The following is a 12,911-nucleotide window of genomic DNA, read 5'->3' as shown; positions in this document are numbered from 1 at the left end:
CCTGATGAGTCTAAGGTGCGAAAAATCTTGGAACAATTTTTCTCATCCTATACCTTCCGTTTCAGTTTTATCTCGGTGGCAATAAATTGTGCTGGCTGGCGACAGGACCGAAAATAAGCTATAAATCAATTTGACTAACTGAATATCAAAAATTTATTGTGCGTTCTTCTGGGTTGGCGGCACGAAACACCGATGATAGGAATGAAATTCATTGAGTGTGTGTGGGCACCTTGTATGCGTTTTTTTAGAGAGTGGATCTCCCTTACACCACACCTTGAATATTTAGAAGGTTTGATAATTTCTTGGATGACAATTAATGGACTAAATTGACTTTAACTTTTGCTTAAAATTCAGAAAAAAAGATACTCATGCAGGGATGTAGGTAGAACTGCCTCAGAAAGTGTGGTGGCGGTTTTGTGAAAGAGTTTTTCCTTTAACATTTTTGCTTGAAAAATGCCTGCATAAAGTTTGAGTAATAATAAAACCCAAAAAATTCCAGTTTTCTTGGAGCTCTAATAAATAAATAAGGGATCTTGAAGGTTCGTTTGAAAGAAAAACTTTGCTGAAAATTAAGCTAAAAGTTTAAGAATAAAATTCAAATCAGATTTCAAATCCTGTAATCTCTATACATTTAAATTAATATTAAAATTTTGGTTTTGAATTATCTACAATATAAATAATATTTAAAACTTCACTAATAAAAAATATTCCAGCCGAATTTTCTTAAACCTGAAGATAATGTAAAAGTTATTTATCAACACGAATTTTCATTAATAACTTATTTCAGTATTCAAATCCTATGGAGACAAATTTGAACTAAAATATACATTTTTACTTTAAAAAAATCGAAAATGAATTCAGATCAATTTAATAATAGTGATTTTTAATTATTTGTGTTTTCGATGCAATTCTGAATTTTCATTACGGATCTTGATTCTACATTTAAAACCTGAATGAAAATTCAGTATTCCTGATCCTGAATCTAAATTCCAAACAAATACTCTGAATAATTATGAATCAAAAAGAGCATTTTATAACAGAACACTCAACCAGAGATCTCTTATTTGAAATTTGAATCTTTGATTTTCTTTAAGAATTTTGTTCTTAAATAATTTATTCGTAATTCAACTTGTGAATGTCAATGAAAGTTCCGAATGATGAAACTTTGATATTTCAATTCTTAATCACCATTCTGTAGTTTTTTTTGAGTTAATTAGGAGTAAAAATTTCAAATCCAAATCTGATAGCTTACAATAATTATAATTTTCATAAAAAAAACATATTTTGCAATTTATTGAAGATTTTTGATTGACTGAATCGTGGAATATCTCGTATAATTCCGTTTTTAGACATTGTAATCATACTCATGTTACTCTTTCTGGAGTAAAAGCATACGCTAACTTTAAAATGAAAGATGTTATAAAATAAGGAATAAATTTTTTGAAAAGATGCCTAATAATGTGTTTTAAATCACTCAATGTTTGCTATAAGTATCCTCAGAGGTTGAAAAAAATGAATTTATGAAAAACAGTATTTGGTTAAATTACAATTGCTTTGTGGGGAGTCCCCCACTGGGGACCAATAATAGGTCGTATCAACAAATATTGATTAATTCTACAATTTTGAAATGTCAACATTTTCAATTTTGTCTTCATGCCATTTTTGTCAATTTTGCTATAATGGAAAATTTTGTCAAAATGGCGAAACTGCATGAGAAATAAAAAATATTAAATTTTCTAAAATAACAAAATTAACAAAATTAATGAATCGAAAAAAAAACCTATGTATGTGAAAAATTGAAATAATGGTAAATGTTAGTCAAATTTAAGGAAACGACAAATATTACAAAATTGGCAAAAATGACGAAATGGAAGAAAACATCAAAATTGACAAATATAGATTTTTTTTTAATGAATTTCCAGATTGAAAAAAGTACAAAATTTAAAAAAATGATGATATTGATAATAGTGATAAAAGAGACAAAATAAACAAAGTTGTCAAAACTGACAAAATTATAAGAATAAAAAAAAAAATCAAAATTGAAAAAAAAACTGAGGAAAATTGACAAAACGGATAAAACTGACAAAATTAACATAAATTACAAAAAAAAGATTAAAAATTTTAAAAATGGCAGATGTTATGAAATTTTGTAAAACATGCTAAAAACTTTAATTTTGTCTTTTGGGTTTCTTGTGAAAATTAAGTTAATAATAATATTTAAACAGGCTGACGAAATTAACAAAAGTTATAAAAGTAAAAAAGATTAACAAAATTTTCAAAACTGACAAAATCAAAGAGTTAAAAAAATCAAAATTGAAAAATAAAAAAAAAATTAACAAAATTGATAACACTGACAAATTTTACATAAATTACACAAAAGATAAAAATTTCAAAGATGACAAATATGATAAAATTTTGTAAAACATGCTATTAGCTTCGATTTTGGTTTATTTTGAAATTTTTGAATGTTTTGTAAAACAAATAAATTTTGTTATTTTGTCAATTTTATCATTTTTGTCATTTTTGTCATTTTTGTCATTTTTGTCATTTTTGTCATTTTTGTCATTTTTGTCATTTTTGTCATTTTTGTCATTTTTGTCATTTTTGTCATTTTTGTCATTTTTGTCATTTTTGTCATTTTTGTCATTTTTGTCATTTTTGTCATTTTTGTCATTTTTGTCATTTTTGTCATTTTTGTCATTTTTGTCATTTTTGTCATTTTTGTCATTTTTGTCATTTTTGTCATTTTTGTCATTTTTGTCATATTTGTCATTTTTGTCATTTTTGTCATTTTTGTCATTTTTGTCATTTTTGTCATTTTTGTTTTTTGTCATTTTTGTCATTTTTGTCATTTTTGTCATTTTTGTCATTTTTGTCATTTTTGTCATTTTTGTCATTTTTGTCATTTTTGTCATTTTTGTCATTTTTGTCATTTTTGTCATTTTTGTCATTTTTGTCATTTTTGTCATTTTTGTCATTTTTGTCATTTTTGTCATTTTTGTCATTTTTGTCATTTTTGTCATTTTTGTCATTTTTGTCATTTTTGTCATTTTTGTCATTTTTGTCATTTTTGTCATTTTTGTCATTTTTGTCATTTTTGTCATTTTTGTCATTTTTGTCATTTTTGTCATTTTTGTCATTTTTGTCATTTTTGTCATTTTTGTCATTTTTGTCATTTTTGTCATTTTTGTCATTTTTGTCATTTTTGTCATTTTTGTCATTTTTGTCATTTTTGTCATTTTTGTCATTTTTGTCATTTTTGTCATTTTTGTCATTTTTGTCATTTTTGTCATTTTTGTCATTTTTGTCATTTTTGTCATTTTTGTCATTTTTGTCATTTTTGTCATTTTTGTCATTTTTGTCATTTTTGTCATTTTTGTCATTTTTGTCATTTTTGTCATTTTTGTCATTTTTGTCATTTTTGTCATTTTTGTCATTTTTGTCATTTTTGTCATTTTTGTCATTTTTGTCATTTTTGTCATTTTTGTCATTTTTGTCATTTTTGTCATTTTTGTCATTTTTGTCATTTTTGTCATTTTTGTCATTTTTGTCATTTTTGTCATTTTTGTCATTTTTGTCATTTTTGTCATTTTTGTCATTTTTGTCATTTTTGTCATTTTTGTCATTTTTGTCATTTTTGTCATTTTTGTCATTTTTGTCATTTTTGTCATTTTTGTCATTTTTGTCATTTTTGTCATTTTTGTAAATTTTTATATTTATCCAATTGCAATTTTGTCAATTTTGTATATTTATTCAATTTTTGCAATTTGTCAATTTTTACAGTTTTGTCAATTTTGCGATTTTGTCAATTTTTATTATTTTGTCAATTTGTTTATTTTAATATTTTTTTTCTATTTTGTCAATTTTGTTGAATTTATCAATGTTTGTCAATTTTATCAATTTTGACAAAACCGTTTGTTTGGACAGATTTGTCAGATTCATGAATTTTGTTATTATATTTAAGCATATTTTCGATTTTGTTTTCAATTTTGTGATTTTTGTTATTTACACTTGCGTTCAAAAAAGAATTAAATCGCACTGAACAGTGCAAAAATTTCTAATTAAGACAGAGTTCTTTTCTCTAACAGTTGATATTTTTCATGAAACTTGCACACACTTAAAAAACGCAATGAGTTTTAAACATTTTGCGGGCACTAGGAAGAGAGATACAGCTTTTTTTAGTTAAAGTAGAATTGAGAATGCCTCACAAAATTTGCTGTAACTTAGTCAAATTTTACATTATGATATCAAAATTTTGAAAGACTGTGTAAAACAGTACATTCTGATTTTTTTTCCAAATCGATAAACGTGATCAAAAGCTTAAGTTGTCCTCTAGGGAACAATTTTTCTCAAACTTGACAAATTTTCTCGGACTGAACATTTCTTCTGAATCCGATTAATTTTCTCCGACAGAAATATTTTGAACAAATTTCTAATTTTTTGAGATAAGTTTGACAGAGGATGTGAACAAGATCTCAGATAATTTCTATGTTCTTTGCCAACATGTCATTTTTGATTGAAAAAGCCTCGAATAAAATTGGAAATATTTTAGTATTCGAGCATTCTTTCACATTTTTTCCCATGTAAAGCGGAACGTCAGTAGCAGCTTCGCCTGTCCGCTGCTGGCTGATAATCGAATTCAACAATTTTCATGAACAAACAACGAACGTCGGTTTTCGACATCCGGCCGGGTATTGTCATTCCGATGCCATTACTGTCAAACGGAACATATGTCGGAGCAAAATCGGTAAAGCCTTTTGGCCTCGGTGAGAACGAGCTGCCGATTCACCTGCCTGCCAGATGCCATTTTGTTCACTTGTCATACTTGCAAGAAGGAAAGATTGAGCAGCAGAAGAAGCTGGAGGAAACCCCGAAATGGAAAAGGGTTACAACGAAAGCAGCAGGAAAATGCATGCACATATTTTACCAAAATAATTTAATAAACATGAAAAATACTTGAAATGCACGAGAGATAGATGAGTTTCGAGCCGACAACTTGGGGAGGCAGCATAACAACATCATCGAGGATATGTGAGTGTGTGTAGATTTTACTATGTATATTTTTTACCGAATCAGGTACTTCCATTATTTGTAAACATGCTTCCATAAGGAGATCTCGGCAGGTTTTCCGCATTAAGTTGGTTGCCATTCTGTACCATGTCTGTGCATACAATAGACACTATCCTTCTGACAACCAACAACCGAGAAGGTGAATGCGGATTCTATGAATGAGAATTTGCCGGTTTTAGTGTGTTATTTTTTTTACTCCAACCATTTTGCTCGGATGGTGCCGTATGGGATTGGAAAATTTATCATCTTACATTTACATTATTAGCGGAGGCCACAGGGATATGGTACTGTAAGCGTCATGGTGGAATTAAGGATCGAAAACTGCTTTGGTAGGTGTTATAACGATTAAGGCAAACTCAGGGCAGTCGGACTATGGCCATCGCCAAGAAATTCAATGATTCGTCTGCGCGAGGGAATCGATCTTATCGGCAACCGGATCGGACATTGAAGAAGATTATAGTAGCCAAAGGACGTGTCCGGAAGTTATACAACAAGGTTCCAACGGAGTACGACGGATGCATCCTCATGGATGACGAAGCGTACGTGAAGATGGATTTTGGGCAGCTTCCTGGCCAAGTTCTTGAATTAGCAGAAACAAGCTGTTTCGGAATTGTTGATTGTTGGTTGGTTTGTGTAGGGAGTCTCTTTTGGAACCTGGACGTATCGATTGGATGTTGATTTGTATCATGTTTAGCTTTTTACTTTCCATTGTTCCATTGTTACATGCAATTCTGGGCGAAGCTCCTGCATTTGAGCTGACCATGGACTAAATTGATATGGGAAATTGTTTGCGGGAATAATGTTCTATGATTTATTGCGTCCATGAGCAGAGTGGAGGATGGCCCAATACAATTTTTTAGCATTAATTCTCAATTTATGTTTCCACAAAGCCAGCAAATCAAGTACAAAATGGAAAGGTATTTGAGAAAAAGAAATGTTTCAACGATTTTCATAGATCCACACGCCTTACAGGGTGGAGAAGGTAGGAAAGGAACGGGTTCCATATAAAGCATGAACTTATCAACCAATGGGATTAAATGTAATATGAGAGGGTTTCTGGGTACGAAAATAATGGGTATGATTATAAGAGACGCTGACTTTATTATTATCCCAGCAGGGGGCGATGGGGGAAACAGAAGGGCTCCCTTACCAATTCATTTCAATCAAATGATCGGAAAGTCCAAATCGTTAGAACAGTCCAAGGTTCGTACGAATAGTTCCGACGGTTTGAGGGTTCAGGACCTGAAGGTCCCTACGGTTCCAATGTTCCCTCTGGTTCCTGAGGTTTGTATGCTTCCTCCGGTTCCTACGGTTCCAACGGATACATTAGGATCCCTACGGTTCCTAAGTTTTCCTACGGTTCTCCTCGAGATCCTTCAGTTCTGACGGATCCTCGGGATCCTTCGATTCCAACGATTCGGTTCCTACGGTACGGTTCGAACGGTTTCTACGGTTCCTCACAATTCCCTACGGAACCCTACAGTTCCCTACGGAACCCTACAGATCCCTCGGAACCCTACGGATCCCTTGGAGCCCTACGGATCCCTCGGAACCCTACGGAAACTTACGGATACCTCCGGAACAAAAAAAAAGGTCATACTAACGGACCCCTACTGATCCTCTGGACCCCTACGGTTCCTACGGTTCGAACGGTTCTAACGATTCGTACGGTTCCTACGGTTCCTACGGTTCCCTACGGTTCGAACGGTTGTTCCTACGGTTCCTACGGTTCGTACGGTTCCTACGGTTCGAACGGTTCGTAAGGTTCCTACGGTTCCCTACGGTTCGAACGGTTCGTACGGTTCGTACGGTTCCCTACAGTTCGAACGGTTCGAACGGTTCCTACGGTTCGAACGGCGTACGGTTCCTACGGTTCGTACGGTTCCTATGGTTCCTACGGTTCCTACGGTTCGAACGGTTCGAACGGTTCGTACGGTTCGTACGGTTCCTACGGTTCCTACGGTTCGAACGGTTCGTACGGTTCCTACGGTTCCCTACGGTTCGAACGGTTCGTACGGTTCCTACGGTTCCCTACGGTTCGAACGGGTCGTACGGTTCCTACGGTTTCCTACGGTTCGAACGGTTCGTACGGTTCGTACGGTTCGTACGGTTCCCTACGGTTCGAACGGTTCGTACGGTTCCTACGGTTCCCTACGGTTTGAACGGTTCGTACGGTTCCTACGGTTCCCTACGGTTCGAACGGGTCGTACGGTTCCTACGGTTCCCTACGGTTCGAACGGGTCGTACGGTTCCTACGGTTCCCTACGGTTCGAACGGGTCGTACGGTTCGTACGGTTCGTACGGTTCGTACGGTTCCCTACGGTTCGAACGGGTCGTACGGTTCCTACGGTTCCCTACGGTTTGAACGGGTCGTACGGTTCGTACGGTTCGTACGGTTCCCTACGGTTCGAACGGTTCGTACGGTTCCTACGGTTCCCTACGGTTCGAACGGTTCGTACGGTTCCTACGGTTCGAACGGGTCGTACGGTTCCTACGGTTCCCTACGGTTCGTACGGTTCCTACGGTTCCTACGGTTCGAACGGTTCGTACGGTTCCTACGGTTCCCTACGGTTCCCTACGGTTCGAACGGGTCGTACGGTTCCTACGGTTCCCTACGGTTCGAACGGGTCGTACGGTTCGTACGGTTCGTACGGTTCGTACGGTTCCCTACGGTTCGAACGGGTCGTACGGTTCCTACGGTTCCCTACGGTTTGAACGGGTCGTACGGTTCGTACGGTTCGTACGGTACCCTACGGTTCGAACGGTTCGTACGGTTCCTACGGTTCCCTACGGTTCGAACGGTTCGTACGGTTCCTACGGTTCGAACGGGTCGTACGGTTCCTACGGTTCCCTACGGTTCGTACGGCCTACGGTTCCTACGGTTCCTACGGTTCCTACGGTTCGAACGGTTCGTACGGTTCCTACGGTTCCCTACGGTTCGAACGGGTCGTACGGTTCCTACGTTCCCTACGGTTCGTACGGTTCCTACGGTTCCCTACGGTTCGAACGGGTCGTACGGTTCCTACGGTTCCCTACGGTTCGAACGGGTCGTACGGTTCCTACAGTTCCCTACGGTTCGAACGGGTCGTACGGTTCGAACGGTTCGTACGGTTCCTACGGTTCCCTACGGTTCGAACGGGTCGTACGTACGGTTCGTACGGTTCGTACGGTTCCCTACGGTTCGAACGGTTCGTACGGTTCCTACGGTTCCCTACGGTTCGAACGGTTCGTACGGTTCCTACGGTTCCCTACGGTTCGAACGGGTCGTACGGTTCCTACGGTTCCTACGGTTCCCTACGGTTCGTACGGTTCCTACGGTTCCTACGGTTCGAACGGTTCGTACGGTTCCTACGGTTCCCTACGGTTCGAACGGGTCGTACGGTTCGTACGGTTCGTACGGTTCGTACGGTTCCCTACGGTTCGAACGGTTCGTACGGTTCCTACGGTTCGAACGGTTTGAACGGTTCGTACGGTTCCTACGGTTCCCTACGGTTCGTACGGTTCCTACGGTTCCTACGGTTCCCTACGGTTCGAACGGTTCGTACGGTTCCTACGGTTCCTACGGTTCGAACGGTTCGTACGGTTCCTACGGTTCCCTACGGTTCGAACGGTTCGTATGGTTCCTACGGTTCGAACGGTTCGTACGGTCCCTACGGTTCGAACGGTTCGTACGGTTCCCACGGTTCCCTACGATTCGAACGGTTCGTACGGTTCGTACGGTTCGTACGGTTCGTACGCTTCGTACACTCAGAAAAATACTATTATGTATGCCATAAGATTCTCTTATGAAGTGGCGCCATAAGAAAAATTATTGAAATTCATAAGATTGTCTTATGACGCGAATGAATTCTGAAGATGAATCCCTACTTCAATGAGAGGTTGTTGCTTTTCATAAGAGATTCTTATGAAAATAGTAAATCACTTTCTGATAAGAAAAATTCTCGATATTTCATGCTGAAAACATTCACTTTATTGTTTGCCAAATTTGTTTAAAATTAAATCCTTCATGGTCACCATCAGCAGCGCATCAACAGACGGCTCCATCAAAGTTTTTTTTTGCCGCATTCTTCGACCTTTCGTTTTTTGCCGATCGGCTTGCTGAAAAATAAACAAATAATGTATTTTAGTTTACTACTATATTCAACGTTCACACCAAAAACATCAAATCGAACTTACCATTCCGGAGATAACAATAACATTTAACATAGAAGGAAAACTATAATAACTATGATTTGGCGATTGCTTCGTACTGTTAGATGATGAAAAACAAACAGTACTATGAATGAATGTGTTCATCATTTTTTCACAATGCCGTTTCTTCTATTTTTCATAAGAATATCGTATGAAAATTGAAAGAATTTCATAAGACTCTTATAAAAAATTAGTTTAGACGCAAAAAAGTGGTTCATAAGATGTATCTTATGAAATTTATAATAAGATTTCCTCTGAGTATACGGTTCAACGGATCGATACGAATAGATCGAAAATTTTTGACAAAATGTTAAAAAGTATTTTTAAAATATCAAACTCCTTTCTATTCAAAAAATCAAGTGAACAATATGGGAATGTAAGACAGAAAGATTACAAAAGCTTCAACCAATATGTTTTCAACCAAATAGGTCGAAATATCAATAATTTGAAAGAAGAAATAAAAGTATGACAAACTTTTGAATAATATAACGTATTTCTAATGAATAACTAGGAGAATTGTGACACATAAAATATTATACATTCGAAGGAAACAGAAAACGTTTTCACAACGATGTCAAAAATATGATGTTGTTCAAATAAAAAATGTTTCAATAATATGAAAATTTAAAAAAAAATATTACGAGAATGACAAAAACTTGATAAATATGACGAAAACAAGAAATTTTTTTAATGAAACCTATGACAAAAAAAACTTTAAATCCATCACAAAATATGTCCAAAAACTGAAAAGAGACATAAATACATCACAAAATATGTCCAAAAACTGAAAAGAGACATAAATATAAAAAGAATAAATAAAAAAAAATTAAAAAAAATAAAAACTGACACATATTTGACACAAGAATACGGTGCACAAAATAAAACAAAACTTGAAAAATATATGGCAAAAAGACAATAAACTAAAAACACCCGCAGGAACCGTATGCACTTTACAAACCGTCCAAATCGTTCAAATTTACCCAGAAACTGAGAAAATCCGTACACTTGATGTCTCATTAATGCTTTCTTCACATTTTATAGAAGCTCAGATGAGAAATTGTGGCCAGTCTCGTGATGAATTCGGAAGTTTTATTACGCAACGCTATTTTTTCAACTCCATGTCCACGGGTTTTGATCGCAGAAATTTAAAACTGGCGGGATGTAAACAATCCAAATCCACTAAAATTTTCATCAACGGATCAAAAATAAGAGTAATTTTAAAGTTGTGTCTGAGTGTGATTCTGGAAACGTCCGAACCGTAGAAATCGTTCGAACCGTAGGAACCGTCCAAGCTGTATAAACCGTCCAAATCGTTCAAATCAATCCAGAAACATTTCATAGAAGCTTAGATGAAAAATTGTGTCTTAGTTATTGTTCTGGGCCATCCGAACCGTAGGAACCATCCGAACCGTTCGAACCGAAATGCAAAGAAAGTATTGTTTTACATGAAATTTATTGAATTTCTAAGTTTCTAGATTAATTTGAAGGATTTAGATAGTTTGTATAATTTGGACGGTTCCTACGGGTCGAACGGTTCGAACGGTTCAGATGGTTCCTACGGTTCGGAGGCTCCAGAAAATTAACCAAGACACAATTTTTCATCTAAGCTTCTATGAAATGCAAAGAAAGTATTGTTTTACATAAAATTTATTGAATTTCTAAGTTTCTAGATTGATTTGAAGGATTTGGATAGTTTGTATAATTTGGACGGTTCCTACGGGTCGAACGGTTCGAACGGTTCAGATGGTTCCTACGGTTCGGAGGCTCCAGAAAATTAACCAAGACACAATTTTTCATCTAAGCTTCTATGAAATGCAAAGAAAGTATTATTTTACATAAAATTTATTGAATTTCTAAGTTTCTAGATTGATTTGAAGGATTTGGATAGTTTGTATAATTTGGACGGTTCCTACGGGTCGAACGGTTCGAACGGTTCAGATGGTTCCTACGGTTCGGAGGCTCCAGAAAATTAACCAAGACACAATTTTTCATCTAAGCTTCTATAAAATACAAAGAAAGTCTTGTTTTACATCAAGTTTATTGAATTTCTAAGTTTCTAGATTAATTTGAAGGATTTAGATAGTTTGTATAATTTGGACGGTTCCTACGGGTCGAACGGTTCGAACGGTTCAGATGGTTCCTACGGTTCGGAGGCTCCAGAAAATTAACCAAGACACAATTTTTCATCTAAGCTTCTATGAAATGCAAAGAAAGTATTATTTTACATAAAATTTATTGAATTTCTAAGTTTCTAGATTGATTTGAAGGATTTGGATAGTTTGTATAATTTGGACGGTTCCTACGGGTCGAACGGTTCGAACGGTTCAGATGGTTCCTACGGTTCGGAGGCTCCAGAAAATTAACCAAGACACAATTTTTCATCTAAGCTTCTATAAAATACAAAGAAAGTCTTGTTTTACATCAAGTTTATTGAATTTCTAAGTTTCTAGATTAATTTGAAGGATTTAGATAGTTTGTATAATTTGGACGGTTCCTACGGGTCGAACGGTTCGAACGGTTCAGATGGTTCCTACGGTTCGGAGGCTCCAGAAAATTAACCAAGACACAATTTTTCATCTAAGCTTCTATGAAATGCAAAGAAAGTATTGTTTTACATAAAATTTATTGAATTTCTAAGTTTCTAGATTGATTTGAAGGATTTGGATAGTTTGAATAATTTGGACGGTTCCTACGGGTCGAACGGTTCGAACGGTTCAGATGGTTCCTACGGTTCGGAGGCTCCAGAAAATTAACCAAGACACAATTTTTCATCTAAGCTTCTATAAAATACAAAGAAAGTCTTGTTTTACATCAAGTTTATTGAATTTCTAAGTTTCTAGATTAATTTGAAGGATTTAGATAGTTTGTATAATTTGGACGGTTCCTACGGGTCGAACGGTTCGAACGGTTCAGATGGTTCCTACGGTTCGGAGGCTCCAGAAAATTAACCAAGACACAATTTTTCATCTAAGCTTCTATAAAATGCAAAGAAAGTATTGTTTTACATAAAATTTATTGAATTTCTAAGTTTCTAGATTGATTTGAAGGATTTGGATAGTTTGTATAATTTGGACGGTTCCTACGGGTCGAACGGTTCGAACGGTTCAGATGGTTCCTACGGTTCGGAGGCTCCAGAAAATTAACCAAGACACAATTTTTCATCTAAGCTTCTATGAAATGCAAAGAAAGTATTGTTTTACATAAAATTTATTGAATTTCTAAGTTTCTAGATTGATTTGAAGGATTTGGATAGTTTGTATAATTTGGACGGTTCCTACGGGTCGAACGGTTCGAACGGTTCAGATGGTTCCTACGGTTCGGAGGCTCCAGAAAATTAACCAAGACACAATTTTTCATCTAAGCTTCTATAAAATGCAAAGAAAGTATTGTTTTACATAAAATTTATTGAATTTCTAAGTTTCTAGATTGATTTGAAGGATTTGGATAGTTTGTATAATTTGGACGGTTCCTACGGGTCGAACGGTTCGAACGGTTCAGATGGTTCCTACGGTTCGGAGGCTCCAGAAAATTAACCAAGACACAATTTTTCATCTAAGCTTCTATAAAATACAAAGAAAGTCTTGTTTTACATCAAGTTTATTGAATTTCTAAGTTTCTAGATTAATTTGAAGGATTTAGATAGTTTGTAT

This window comes from Uranotaenia lowii, chromosome 1, assembly GCF_029784155.1.
Source record: "Uranotaenia lowii strain MFRU-FL chromosome 1, ASM2978415v1, whole genome shotgun sequence".
NCBI lineage: Eukaryota > Metazoa > Arthropoda > Insecta > Diptera > Culicidae > Uranotaenia > Uranotaenia lowii.
The sequence above is the reverse complement of the archived record's forward strand: the minus strand, read 5'-3'. Positions refer to the sequence as shown.